The 14,682-nt window shown below is 54.4% G+C and overlaps 1 long non-coding RNA gene across 1 annotated transcript in view; it reads left to right on the plus strand.

The window, feature by feature from the left end:
• The first annotated feature begins 752 nt into the window (after positions 1–752).
• LOC116661764 overlaps positions 753–14,682 on the plus strand; it is a 27,309-nt gene continuing 13,379 nt past the window's right edge. The window contains exons 1-2 of the long non-coding RNA XR_004317726.1: positions 753–772; positions 10,242–10,395. This is a non-coding gene — a long non-coding RNA (uncharacterized LOC116661764). The remainder of the gene's footprint in view (positions 773–10,241; positions 10,396–14,682) is intronic.

Below are 14,682 nucleotides of genomic sequence, written 5' to 3' on the forward strand. Positions count from 1 at the left end.
CACGGAGCTTATTATACACTAGGTAAGTTAGTGAACGTGGCTGGCATTTCTGTTCTCTGTGCCTAGAAACTCGTGTGCTCTGTGGGGAAGGGTATATGTAGTTCAGCAGTAGAGACAATGCTGGCTAGCATGCAGAGTTCCTGGGTCAGTATCCAGTTCCTCCTAGAAACGAGTGTGAAACCCGAAGGAAGGAAGGAAGGAAGGCGCAAAGCTTTTGTTTCGCTTCAGCAGTGTTCGCAGGAAATCCTAATCCTCCATCCTTTCTGTGGTTTTTAGCCGACGCGGGACCTGGCGCGGCTCCGGTGTGGCCCGGCAGCACCCGCCCATCTTCGGCGGCCCCGGAGGCTCAGAGAAGTGGGGTGGTCATGCTCTGTTGGGCCTCGTCCTGGGAAAGGTGATCTTCCCGTTCCCCCGGCAGCCGTTCCTGGCCTCGTCTGCAGACTGTGTGTTCTGTGACGGGTCTGGCGTGGTGTGTCGCTGCCTTTTTCATACTGAAATCTCTTTCCCAGGAGCCAGTGGGCTGCTTCTCCCGGGAGACCGTCGCCTTGGCTGATGCCTGCAGGAGACATGAGGGAGTGCTTAGGACCCGGGGCCCGCAGACTTTGACTGTGGGATTCTCGAAACAGCGTGAGGAGGGTGAGCCCTCACTCCACACTGACTTCTACTGGCTCGGCTGACTCCTTCCTGACCTCCTGAACCTGAGGTTGCTCCTGGGTCACTGAGTTGGAATCTGTGTCGTCGTTCTTTTGACTGGTTTCCCGGCTCAGGCCAGGTGATTCTCCTGTTTAGAATGTCCATTCAGATCCTGGTAACTGGAAAAGGGGCAAAGCCCTCCCTCCAGCTTGTACGGTGTGCTTTGTGCAAACTTGGATTCTTCCTGGGTGTGGTAAACGTCACAGCCGGACACTGTCTTTTCTCGGGAGGTAAGTGTGACTTGGCCACTGCCTCCAGTTGTACTCTGGGCAGAAAAGCCTGGCTCTCGGAGATGGTGCGTTTGTAGTAGCGAATAGAGGCTGGAAGGGAAAGAGCCCGCCGTGAAAATGCCTCCTTCCCTGCGGGGGAATTCTGATGCGCACCAGAGTGCGTACGTTGTGTTTTTCCCCCACCCTGCGCCGGGTTGGGCCTGCCCTGGAAGCTGTCAGAGCTGCTCGTCGGTCTCATGGCACACGGTGGGGTTTTGCGCACGTGCTGGTACAGTCCCTTTGGTGTCAGGTGTGGGGTTGACACTCCCCACGTCACTATCCCTTAGCACGCATGTAGGGTGCGTTCCCTAGCGAACGTAAAATCCAGACGACCCTGAGGATAGGGATGATTGTAGCGGAGCCTGAGTCCTTTCTGGGGACAGCCTTGTCCCCTCGGGAGCCCTTGGCCAGCTCCGCCGCAGGACTCCGGGTTGCCCAGCTCCCCAGGGCTATTTGCGCCCAGGGGCAGCCCCTGCGTTGAGGAGGAGGGCCCTTTTTGAGGAGGGGGCAGAGAGGGCCTGGCAGGGTCCTGCAGGAAGAGCCCTGCAGGCAGAGCGGTGACCCTGGTGAGGCTCTGCTTGCTCTTGTGGAGAATGAGCTCTTCACGTCCGTCCCGTGTCCGTGTTCCTGGTCCGCGCCGGGCAAGCTTGCGTGGAGCTGGGGAAGGTGGCGGGGAGGGCCGTCCCGCCCAGAGCGGCTGGCTGTTGGGATGGCGCAAGTTTGCCCGTGTGCTCTAAGCTCTGTGTGCAGCCTCTCGGGCAGGAGGACCCTTGGCTTCCTCCACTAGGAGAGAGCGTCGGCGGCGACGTACGGCGTCAGGGTCGTATCCCCGTGTCCCCGTGTGCGGCCCAGGCTGCAGGAAGGACCCAGAGGGCTGGGCAGAGCGTGTGGCACCGTGCTTCTCTCTGGGAACCCGGTGGAGTGGAGGTTGCCCGGTGCCGACCGCTGCTGCGTTGGGTTTCGGCTCTTGACGGTGTTGGCGCTTTTGTCTGTCATCCAACCCAGCCATCCCTTCTGTCCTGCAGGTCACCCCGTGGGCCGGAGGGCCCCAACCTTTCCGAGGACCAGCCTGCGTGGCCTGCCCCGGGTGTGGCCCGTCGTCGCCCAGCTGGGCACCTGCACCTGGTCCCCCTTGGTGCCCTGTGCAACCTCGCCCCCCACGGCCAGCTGCTCCGCTCGGTAAGAGGAAAGCATAGTCCTCTGTTTCTTCCTTGAGTCACTGCAGAAGAAGGGCAGATTGCTCACCGGGGCTTACCCGTGCATGGGCGGGTGTGAGTGGGCTCACTGCCGTGTCCCTCTGGTCCCTTAGAAGACGCACTTGATGGACCACGTCTTCCCCGTCCTGCCCTGGGGAGGGAGGTGTCTGTTGTAGAGGGAAAGATGGTCCTCGGACGGAGGGCAGATGTGTCGTTTCTGCACACGGGCCTTCAAGAGACACCACGTTCCGGGCTCCCTGGAAGACAAGCCCGCCCCTGTCACTGTCTGCAGCGAGTGGAGCCCTGAACTTCCACAGCCGATGTTTGGTTATGGGATACACACCCGAACCCGTGGCCTGTGGTCTCTTCAGTCAAGGGCCCTGTGACCTGTCTCCCACTTGGTCTGATGTGAGACTTAGTGTGATACGGGGAAGAAGGCCTCAAAGTTTTTTTGTGCTTCAGCAAACTAACATGTTTTGTAAGGCAGTGAACCGTGAAAGAGTGTTTTGTACATTATTTTATCTATGCCGAGAAGCTAGTTGACTCGGGGAAGGACATAGGTTAGTGGTAAATAGAATGCTTGCTTAGCATGCCGAATTCCGTGTGCTCATTCCCGGTACCTCCATTTAAATACAGAAGAAAACATAAAACCATAACAAGAGCAAACTTCAAATGTTAGAAATAAATAGTGCGCAAACCCAACTTCCATATCCATTCTTTTTACGTGTTTTCCTCTTACTACTTGATTTGAAATATATCCCAAACGTGACTTAAGCATTTTTTTCAGAAAATGCTCTAACTCTTTCAAAGTCTTTACTGCCACTTTTTTTGACACATCCACGAACGGAGATAGACGCACATGGTGGTTTTAATATACATTCGTGAATATTCTCATTAATGTACCTGTAACTACATTTTACAGATGGTGTGTCAGTGCGCCACTTTACAGAAGAGAGAGGAAGAGAATCTTCCTGGGATGAGGTACAGTCTCTTGTTGTTAATGCCCTTGTGTGACTATATAAGTACCAGAGGATTCTGAGACATAAACCGAGGGTTGGTGTGAGTGTGCATCTTCAATTTTGCATCTGCTGATGACAATTTTTGACTTATGCTTTTAACTTACAGTTTAGGATGTGATTCTGTGCTTAATGCCGTAGGACTGGATAATGCACTTGTGTTCATTTTCCAGACTCACCTAGTGAATCCAGTGTCTGTATGGTCATTCTAGTTTTCAGGGACTTTCCCTTAGAGTTCATTAGAGGATATTGAAAAGAAATTCATCCCTGGGAAAGTTAGGTGCATCTTGGTGTTGGTTCTTGTTTTAGCCATCCTCACTTGAAATTAATTAAGTGATGTATCATTTTCAAGGCAGCATGTTTTGTCTTCCCATTCCACCACCAGTAACAGTGGTCTAGTTTCCTTAATGCCTTACGCTGTTTCCCACCTGCTCATTTTACTCAGGCTGCCCTTCCCCAAAGCCCCTCCACATCACCCCTCTGCGCTGGATCTCTCTTTTACAAAACAGTGCGTTCTTCCCATCATTCCCTGAGCTATCCACGTGCAGCGGACTCTCCTGTGCTTTGTGGCGTTACTGTACCCGTTCACCTCAGTTGTAGAGCTTTTGAAACTTTTCTGTGCTGATTTGTTTTCATGGATCCTGTGCCTCAGGCAGAACAGAGAGGAGAATCTGCCTTTTATTGGTACCACCAGCTTCTCCCAGGATAGGGCTTATGTTCTGATAGCTTCGGTAAATAATTGTTGTCTACCTGACTGACTAAGCGTAGGCATATGCTCTAAAGTTCGGTTCCTGATTTATCTTGTTTTGTGTTCCTAGAAAGGGGCGACTAAGCCCGAAATTCCAAAACTGGAGTACGCTACTGGGACTGAAGAAGTGGCTCCGCAGGAGCTGATGGATCATAAAACACTGACCTCTGTTGGTGGAGCACACGGAGCTTATTATACACTGAGTAAGTTATTGAACGTGGCTGGCATTTCTTGTTCTCTGTGCCTAGAAACTAGTGTGCTCTGGGGGGAAGGGTATATGTAGCTCAGCAGTAGAGAGAATGCGGGCTTAGCATGCAGCAGTTCCTGGGGTCAGTATCCAGTTCCTCTAAGAAACGAGTGTGATACCCGGAAGAATGGAAGGAAGGAAGGCGGAAAGGTTTTGTTTCGCTTCAGCAGTGTCTTCGAAGGAAAACTTATTCCTCCATCCTTTTCTGTGGTTTTTAGCCGACGCGGGAGCTGGTGCGGCTCCGGTGTGGCCCGGCAGCGCCCGCCCACCTGCGGCGGCCCCGGAGGCCCAGGGAAGTGGGGTGGTCATGCTCTGTTGGGCCTCGTCCTGGGAATGGTAATCGTTCCGTTCTCCCGGCAACCGTTCCTGGACTCGTCTGCAGACTGTGTGTCCTGTGACGGGTCTGGCGTGGCGTGTCGCTGCCTTATTCAGACTCAAAACTCTTGCCCAGGAGCCAGTGGGCTGCTTCTCCCGGGAGCCCGTCACCTTGGCTGGTGCCTGCAGGAGCCATGATGGAGTGCTAAGGAGCCGGGGCCCACAGACATTGGCAGTGGGTTTCTCGAAACAGCGTGAGGAGGGTGAGCCCTCGCTCCACACTGACTTCTCCTGGCTCGGCTGACTCCTTCCTGACCTCCTGCACCTGGGGTTGCTCCTGGGTCACTTAGACGGGTTTCTGTGTCGTCGTTCTTTTGACTGGTTTCCCGGCTCAGGACAGGTGATTCTCCTGTTTAGAATGTCCATTCAGTTCCTGGTAACTGGAAAAGGGGCAAAGCCCTACCTGCAGCTTTGTACGGTGTGCTTTGTGCAAATTGGAGTCTTCCTGGGTGTGGTAAACGTCACAGCCCGTCACTGACTTTTCTCGGGAGGTTATTGTGTCTTGGCCGCTGCCTCCAGTTGTACTCTGGGCAGAAAAGCCTGGCTCTCGGAGATGGTGCGTTTGTAGTAGGGAATAGAGGCTGGAAGGGAAAGAGCCCGCCGTGAAAATGCCTCCTTCCCTTTGGGGGAATTCCGATGCGCACCAGAGTGCGTACGTTGTGTTTGTCCCCCACCCTGCGCCTGGTCGGGCCTGCCCTGGAAGCTGTCAGAGCTGCTCGTCGGTCTAATGGCACACCGTGGGATTTTGCGCACGAGGTGGTACGGACCCTTTGGTGTCAGGTGTGGGGTTGAGACTCCCCACGTCACTCTTCCGTAGCACGCATGTAGGGTGTGGTCCGTAGCAAACGTAAAATCCAGACGTCCCTGAGGATAGGGATGATTGTAGCGGAGTCTGAGTCCCTTCTGAGGACAGCCTTATCCCCTCGGGATCCCTTGGCAAGCTCCGCCGCAGGACTCCGGGATGCACAGCTCCCCAGTGTTCTTTGCGCCCAGGGGCAGCCCCTGCGTGGAGGAGGAGGGCCCTTTGTGAGGAGGGGGCAGAGAGGGACTGGTAGGGTCCTGCAGGCAGAGCCCTGCAGGCAGAGCGGTGTCCCTGGTGCGGCTCTGCTTGCTCGTGTGGAGAATGAGCTCTTCACGTCCGTCCCGTGTCCGTGTTCCTGGTCCGCGCCGGGCAAGCTTGCTTGGAGCTGGGGAAGGTGGCGGGGAGGGCCGTCCCGCCAGAGCGGCTGGCTATTGGGAAGGCGCTAGTTTGCCCGTGGGCTGGAAGCTCTTTGTGCAGCCTCTCAGGCAGGAGGACCCTTGGCTTCCTCCACTTGGAGACAGCGGCGGCGTGGACGTGAGGCATCAGGGTCGTATCCCCGTTTCCCCCTGTGTGGCCCAGGCTGCAGGCAGACCCCAGAGGGCTGGGCGGAGCGTGTGGCACTGTGCTAATCTCTGGGCACCCGGTGGAGGGGAGGGTGCCTGGTGCCGACGGCTGCTGGGTTGGGTTTCGGCTCCTGTTGGTGATGGCGCTTTTTTCTGTCTTCCTACCCAGGCCTCCCTTCTGTCCTGCAGGTCACCCCGTGGGCCGGAGGGCCCCAACCTTTCCGAGGACAAGCCTGCGTGGCCTGCACTTGTTGCGGCATTTCGTCGCCCAGCTGGGCACCTGCACCTGGTCCCCCTTGGAGAACTGTGCAACCTCGCCCCCCACGGCCAGCTGCTCCGCTCGGTAAGAGGAAAGCATAGTTCTCTGTTTCTTCCTTGAGTCACTGCAGAAGAAGGGCAGATCGCTCTCCGGGGCTACCCCGTGAACGGGCGGCTGTGACTGGGCTCACGGCCGTGTCCCTCTGGTCCCTTAGAAGACGCACTTGAGGGACCGCGTCTTCCCCGTCCTGCCCTGGGGAGGGAAGTGTCTGTTTTAGAGGGAAAGATGGTCCTCGGACGGAGGGCAGATATGTCGGTTCTGCACACGGGCCTTCAACAGACACCACGTTACGGGCTCCCTGGAAGACAAGCCCGCCCCTGTCACTGTCTGCAGCGGGCGGATCCCTGAACTTCCACAGCCGATGATCTGTTATGGGAGACACACCCGAACCCGGGGCCTGTGGTCTCTTCAGTCAAGGTTCCTGTGACCTGTCTCCCACTTGGTCTGATGTGAGATTCAGTGTGATACGGGGAAGAAGGCCTCAAAGTTCTTTTGCTCTTCAGCAAACTAACATGATTTGTAAGGCAGTGAACCGTGAAAGTGGGTTTTGTACATTATTTTATCTATGCCGAGAAGCTAGTTGACTTGGGGAAGGACATCGGTTAGTGGTAAATAGAATGCTTGCTTAGCATGCCGAATTCCGTGTGCTCATTCCCGGTACCTCCATTTAAATACAGAAGAAAACAAAAAAAAAAAAAACAAGAGCAAACTTCAAATGTTAGAAATACATAGTGCGCAAACCCAACTTCCATATCCATTCTTTTTACGTGTTTTCCTCTTACTACTTGGTTTGAAATATATCCCAACCGTGACTTAAGCATTTTTTTCAGAAAATGCTCTAACTCTTTGAAAGTCTTTTCTGCCACTTTTGTTTTGACACATCCACGAACGGAGATAGAAGCACATGGTGGTATTAATATACATTCGTGAATATTCTCATTAATGTACCTGTAATTACATTTTACAGATGGTGTGTCAGTGCGCCACTTTACAGTATATAGAGGAAGAGAATCTTCCTGGGATGAGGTACAGTTTCTTGTTGTTAATGTCCTTGTGTGACTATATAAGTACCAGGGGATTCTGAGACATATACCGGGGGTTGGTGTGAGTGTGCATCTTCAGGTTTGCATCTGCTTATGAGAATTTTTGACTTATGCTTTTAACTTACAGTTTAGGATGTGATTCTGTGCTTAATGCCGTAGGACTGGATAATGCACTTGTGTTCATTTTCCAGACTCACCTAGTGAAGCCAGTGTCTGTATGGGCATTCTTGTTTCAGGGTATTTCCCTTACAGTTCATTAGAGGATATTGAAAAGAAATTCATCCCTGGGAAATTTAGGTGCATCTTGCTGTTGGTTCTTGTTTTAGCCGTCCTCACTTGAAATTAATTAAGTTATGTATCATTTTCAAGGCAGCATGTTTTGTCTTCCCATTCCACCGCCAGTAACAGTGTTCTAGTTTCTTTAATGCCTTACGCTGTTTCCCACCTGCTCCTTTTACTCAGGCTGCCCTTCCCCAAAGCCCCTCCACATCCCCCCTCTGCGCTGGATCTCTCTTTTATGAAACAGTGCGGTCTTCCCAGCATTCCCTGAGCTATCCACATTCAGCGAACTCTCCTGTGCTTTGTGGTGTTACTGTACCCGTTCACCTCAGTTGTAGAGCTTTTGAAACTTTTCTGTGCTGATTTGTTTTCATGGATCCTGTGCCTCTGGCAGAACAGAGAGGGGTATCTGCCTTTTATTGGTACCGCCAGCTTCTCCCAGGATAGGGCTTATGTTCTGATAGCTTCGGTAAATAACTGTTGTCTACCTGACTGACTAAGCGTAGGCACATTGTCTGAAGTTCGGTTCCTGATATATCTTGTTTTTTGTTCCTAGAAAGGGGCGACTAAGCAAAAAATTACAAAACCGGGGTACGCTACTGGGACTGTAGAAGTGGCTCCGCAGGAGCTGACGGATCATAAAACACTGACCTCTGTTGGTGGAGCACACGGAGCTTATTAGACACTGGGTAAGTTAGTGAACGTGGCTGGCAATTCTTGGTCTCTGTGCCTAGAAACTAGTGTGCTCTGGGGGGAAGGGTATATGTAGCTCAGCAGTAGAGAGAATGCTTGCTTAGCATGCAGGAGTTCCTGGGGTCAGTATACAGTTCCTCCAAGGAACGAGTGTGATACCCGGAAGGAAGGAAGGAAGGAAGGCGGAAAGGTTTTGTTTCGCTTCAGCAGTGTCTTCGAAGGAAAACATATTCCTCCATCCTTTTCTGTGGTTTTTAGCCGACGCGGGAGCTGGTGCGGCTCCGGTGTGCCCCGGCAGCGCCCGCCCACCTGCGGCGGCCCCGGAGGCCCAGGGAAGTGGGGTGGTCATGCTCTGTTGGGCCTCGTCCTGGGAATTGTAATCGTTCCGTTCTCCTGGCAACCGTTCCTGGACTCGTCTGCAGACTGTGTGTCCTGTGACGGGTCTGGCGTGGCGTGTCGCTGCCTTATTCAGACTCAAAACTCTTGCCCAGGAGCCAGTGGGCTGCTTCTCCCGGGAGCCCGTCGCCTTGGCTTGTGCCTGCAGGAGCCATGATGGAGTGCTAAGGAGCCGGGGCCCACAGACATTGGCAGTGGGTTTCTCGAAACAGCGTGAGGAGGGTGAGCCCTCGCTCCACATTGACTTCTCCTGGCTCGGCTGACTCCTTCCTGACCTCCTGCACCTGGGTTTGCTCCTGGGTCACTTAGACGGGTTTCTGTGTCGTCGTTCTTTTGACTGGTTTCCTGGCTCAGGACAGGTGATTCTCCTGTTTAGAATGTCCATTCAGTTCCTGGTAACTGGAAAAGGGGCAAAGCCCTACCTGCAGCTTTGTACGGTGTGCTTTGTGCAAATTGGAGTCTTCCTGGGTGTGGTAAACGTCACAGCCCGTCACTGTCTTTTCTCGGGAGGTTATTGTGTCTTGGCCGCTGCCTCCAGTTGTACTCTGGGCAGAAGAGCCTGGCTCTCGGTGATGGTGCGTTTGTAGTAGGGAATAGAGGCTGGAAGGGAAAGAGACCGCCGTGAAAATGCCTCCTTCCCTGCGGGGGAATTCCGATGTGAACCAGAGTGCGTACGTTGTGTTTGTCCCCCACCCTGCGCCGGGTCGGGCCTGCCCTGGAAGCTGTCAGAGCTGCTCGTCGGTCTCATGGCACACCGTGGGGTTTTGCACACGAGGTTGTACAGACCCTTTGGTGTCATGTGTGGGGTTGAGACTCCCCACGTCACTGTCCCGTAGCAGGCATGTAGGGTGCGTTCCGTAGCGAACGTAAATTCCAGACGTCCCTGAGGATAGGGATGATTGTAGCGGAGCCTGAGTCCCTTCTGAGGACAGCCTTATCCCCTCGGGATCCCTTGGCAAGCTCCGCCGCAGGACTCCGGGTTTCCCAGCTCCCCAGCGCTCTTTGCGCCCAGGGGCAGCCCCTGCGTGGAGGAGGAGGGCCATTTTTGAGGAGGGGGCAGAAAGGGCATGGTAGGGTCCTGCAGGCAGAGCCCTGCAGGCAAAGCCCTGCAGGCAGAGCCTTGCAGGCTGAGCGTTGTCCCTGATGCGTCTCTGCTTGCTCGTGTGGAAAATGAGCTCTTCACGTCCATCCCGTGTCCGTGTTCCTGGTCCGCGGCGGGCAAGCTTGCGTGGAGCTGGGGAAGGTGTCGGGGAGGGCCATCCCTCCCAGATCGGCTGGCTTTTGGGAAGGTGCTAGTTTGCCCGTGGGCTGGAAGCTCTTTGTGCAGCCTCTCGGGCAGGAGGACCCTTGGCTTCCTCCAATTGGAGACAGCGGCGGCGGTGACGTGCGGCATCAGGGTCGTATCCCCGTGTCCCCCTGTGCGGCCCAGGCTGCAGGCAGACCCCAGAGGGCTGGGCGGAGCATGTGGCACTGTCCTACTCTCTGGGCACTCGGTGGAGGGGAGGGTGCCCGGTGCCGAAGGCTGCTGTGTTGGGTTTCGACTCTTGTCGGTGTTGGCGCTTTGGTCTGTCATCCAACCCAGCCCTCCCTTCTGTCCTGCAGTTCACCCTGTGGGCCGGAGGGCCCCAAACTTTCCGAGGACCAGCCTGCGTGGCCTGCCCCGGCTGCGGCCTGTCGTCGCCCACCTTGGCACCTGCACCTGGTCCCCCTTGGTGCCCTGTGCAACCTCTCCCCCCACGGCCAGCTGCTCCGCTCAGTAAGAGGAAAGAATAGTCCTGTGTTTCTTCCTTGAGTCACTGCAGAAGAAGGGCAGATCGCTCTCCCGGTTCTTCCCCGTGCACGGGCGGCTGTGACTGGGCTCACTGCCGTGTACCTCTGGTCCCTTAAAAGACGCACTTGATGGACCGCGTCTTCCCCGTCCTGCCCTGGGGAGGGAGGTGTCTGTTGTAGAGGAAAAGAGGGTCCTCGGACGGAGGGCTGACGTGTCGGTTCTGCACACGGGACTTCAGCAGACACCACGTTCTGGGCTCCCTGGAGGACAATCCGCCCCTGTCTCTGCAGCGAGAGGAGCCCTGACCTTCCACAGCCGATGATCGGTTATGGAAGACACACCCGAACCCGGGGCCTGTGGTCTCTTCCTTCAACGGTCCTGAGACCTGTCTCCCCCTCGGTCTGATGTGAGACTTAGTGTGATTACGGGGAAGAAGGCCTCAAAGATCTTTTGCGCTTCAGCAAACTAACATGTTTTGTAAGGCAGTGAACCGTGACTAGAGTGTTTTGTATTTTTATTCTTATCTATGCCGAGAAGCTAGTTGACTCGGGGAATTACATAGGTTAGTGGTAAATAGAATGCTGTTAGCATGCCGAAATCCGTGTGCTCATTCCCGCGTACCTCCATTTAAAAAGAGAAGAAAATGAAAAACAAAACAAGAGCAAACTTGAAATGTTAGAAATACATAGTGCGCAAACCCAACTTCCATATCCATCCTTATTACGTGTTTTACTTTTACTACTTGTTTTGAAATATATCCCAACCGTGACTTAAGCTTTTTTTTCAGAAAATGCTCTAACTCTTTGAAAGTCTTTTCTGCCACTTTTGTTTTGATACATCCACGAACGGAGATAGACGCACATGGTGGTTTAAATATACATTCGTGTATATTCTCATTAATGTACCTGTAACTACATTTTACAAATGGTGTGTCATTGCGCCACTTTACGGAAGGGAGAGGAAGAGAATCTTCCTGGGATGAGGTAAAGTCTCTTGTTGTTAATGTCCTTGTGTGACTATATAAGGACAAGGGGATTCTGAGACATAAACCGGGGGTTGGTATGACTTTGCATTTTCAGGGATGCATCTGCTGATGAGAATTTTTGACTTACTTTTTTAACTTACAATTTAGGATGTGATTCTGTGCTTAATGCCGTAGGACTGTATAATGCACTGCTGTTCATTTTCCAGACTCACCTAATGAAGCCAGTGTCTGTAAGGGCATTCTATTTTTCAGGGTCTTTCCCTTACAGTTCATTAGAAGATAGTGAAAAGAAATTCATCCCTGGGACAGTTAGGTGTATCTTGGCGTTGGTTCTTGTTTTAGCCGTCCTCACTTGAAATTAATTAAGTGATGATTCATTTTCAAGGCAGCATGTTTTTCTTCCCATTCCACCGCCAGTAACAATGGTCTAGATTCTTTAGTGCCTTACGCTGTTTCCCACCTGCTCTTTTTACTCAGGCTGCCCTTCCCCAAAGCCACTCCACATCCCCCCTCTGCGCTGGATCTCTCTTTTACGAAACAGTGCTGTCTTCCCAGCATTCCCTGAGCTATCCACGTACAGCGGACTCTCCTGTGCTTTGTGGCGTTACTGTTCCCGTTCACCTCAGTTGAAAAGCTGTTGAAACTTTTCTGTGCTGATTTGTTTTCATGGATCCTGTGCCTCTGGCAGAACAGAGAGGAGAATCTGCCTTTTATTTGTACCGCCAGCTTCTCCCAGGATAGGGCTTATGTTCTGATAGCTTCGGCAAATAACTGTTGTCTACCTGAATGACTAAGCGTATGCACATGATCTGAAGTTCGGTTCCTGATTTATCTTGTTTTGTGTTCCTAGGAAGGGGCGACTAAGCCCGAAATTACAAAACCGGAGTACGCTACTGAGACTGAAGAATTGGCTCCGCAGGAGCTGACGGATCATAAAACACTGACCTCTGTAAGTGGAGCACACGGAGCTTATTAAACACTGGGTAAGTTAGGGAACGTGGCTGGCATTTCTTGTTCTCTGTGCTAGAAACTAGTGTGCTCTGGGTGGGGGGAAGGGTATATGTAGCTCAGCAGTAGAGAGAATGCGGGCTTCGCATGCAGGAGTTCCTGGGGTCAGTATCCAGTTCCTCCAAGAAACGAGTGAGATACGGGGAAGGAAGGAAGGAAGGAAGGCGGAAAGGTTTTGTTTCGCTTCAACAGTGTCTGCGCAGGAAAGCCTAATCCTCCGTCCTTTTCTGTGGTTTTTAGGCGACGCGGGACCTGGCGCGGCTCCGGTGTGGCCTGGCAGCGCCCGCCCACCTGCGGCGGCCCCCGAGGCCCAGGGAAGTTGGGTGGTCATGCTCTGTTGGGCCTCGTCCTGGGAAAGGTGATATTCCCGTTCTCCCGGCAGCCGTTCCTGGCCTCGTCTGCAGACTGTGTGTCCTGTGACGGGTCTGGCGTGGCATGTCGCTGCTTTTTTCAGACTCAAAACTCTTGCCCAGGAGCCAGTCGGCTGCTTCTCCCGGGAGCACGTCGCCTTGGCTGGTGCCTTCATGAGCCCTGAGGGAGTGCTTAGGAGCCGGGGCCCGCAGACTTTGACTGTGGGTTTCTCGAAACAGCGTGAGGAGTTTGAGCCCTCGCTCCACACTGACTTCTCATGGCTCGGCTGACTCCTTCCTGACCTCCTGCACCTGGGGTTGCTCCTGGGTCACTTAGACGGGTTTCTGTGTCGTCGTTCTTTTGACTGGTTTCCCGGCTCTGTCCAGGTGATTCTCCTGTTTAGAATGTCCATTCAGATCCTGGTAACTGGAAAAGGGGCAAAGACCTCCCTCCAGCTTTGTACGGTGTGCTTTGTGCAACTTGGAGTCTTCCTGGGTTTGGTAAACGTCACAGCCCGACACTGTCTTTTCTCGGGGGGTAAGTGTGTCTTGGCCGCTGCCTCCAGTTGTACTCTGGGCAGAAAAGCCTGGCTCTCGGAGATGGTGCGTTTGTAGAAGGGAATAGAGGCTGGAAGGGAAAGAGCCTGCCATGAAAATGCCTCCTTCCTTGCGGGGGAATTCAGACGCGCACCAGAGTGCGTACGTTGTGTTTGTCCCCCACCCTGCGCCGGGTCGGGCCTGCCCTGGAAGCTGTCAGAGCTGCTCGTCAGTTTCATGGCACACCGTGGGGTTTTGCGCACGAGCTGGTACAGTCCCTTTGGTGTCAGGTGTGGGGTTGAGACTCCCCACGTCACTCTCCCGTACCACGCATGTAGGGTGCGTTCTGTAGCGAACGTAAAATCCAGACGACCCTGAGGATAGGGATGATTGTAGCGGAGCCTGAGTCCCTTCTGGGGACAGCCTTGTCCCCTCGGGAGCCCTTGGCCAGCTCCGCTGCAGGAGTCCGTGATGCCCAGCTCCCCAGTGCTCTTTGTGCCCAGGGGCAGCCCCTGCGTGGAGGAGGAGGGCCCTTTGTGTTGAAGGTCAGAGAGGGCATGTTAGGGTCCTGCAGGCAGAGTCCTGCAGGCAGAGCCTTGCAGGCAGAGCCCTGCAGGCAGAACGGTGACCCTGGTGCAGCTCTGCTTGCTCGTGTGGAGAATGAGCTCTTCACGTCCGTCCCGTGTCCATGTTCCTGGTCCGCGCACGGCAAGATTGCGTGGAGCTAGAGAAGGTGGCGGGGAAGGCCGTCCCGCCTAAAGCGGCTGGCTGTTGGGAAGGCGCTAGTTTGCCCGTGTGCTGGAAGCTCTATGTGCAGCCTCTCGGGCAGGAGGACCATTGGCTTCCTCCACTTGGAATCAGCGGCGGCGGTGACGTGCTGCATCAGGGTCGTACCCCGTGTCACACTGTGTGGCCCAGGCTTCAGGCAGACACCAGAGGGCTGGGCGGAGCGTGTGGCACTGTGTTACTCTCTGGGCACCCTGTGGAGGGGAGGTTGCCCTGTGCCGACGGCTGCTGCGTTGGGTTTCGGCTCTTGTCGGTGTTGGCGCTTTTGTCTGTCATCCAACCCAGCCCTCCCTTCTGTCCTGCAGGTCACCCCGTGGGCCGGTGGGCCCCAAACTTTCTGAGGACCAGCCTGCGTGGCCTGCCCCGGGTGCGGCCCGTCGTCGCCCAGCTGGGCACCTGCACGTGGTCCCCCTTGGTGCCCTGTGCATCCTCGCCCCCACGCCACTGCTCCGCTCAGTAAGATGAAAGCATAGTCTTCTGTTTCTACCTTGAGTCACTGCAGAAGAAGGGCAGATCGCTCTCCAGGGCTTCCCCGTGCAAGGGCGGCTGTGACTGGGCTCACTGCCGTGTCCCTCTGGTCCCTTAGAAGACGCACTTGATGACCAC

Source organism: Camelus ferus, chromosome 36, assembly GCF_009834535.1.
Source record: "Camelus ferus isolate YT-003-E chromosome 36, BCGSAC_Cfer_1.0, whole genome shotgun sequence".
Classification (NCBI taxonomy): Eukaryota; Metazoa; Chordata; class Mammalia; order Artiodactyla; family Camelidae; genus Camelus; species Camelus ferus.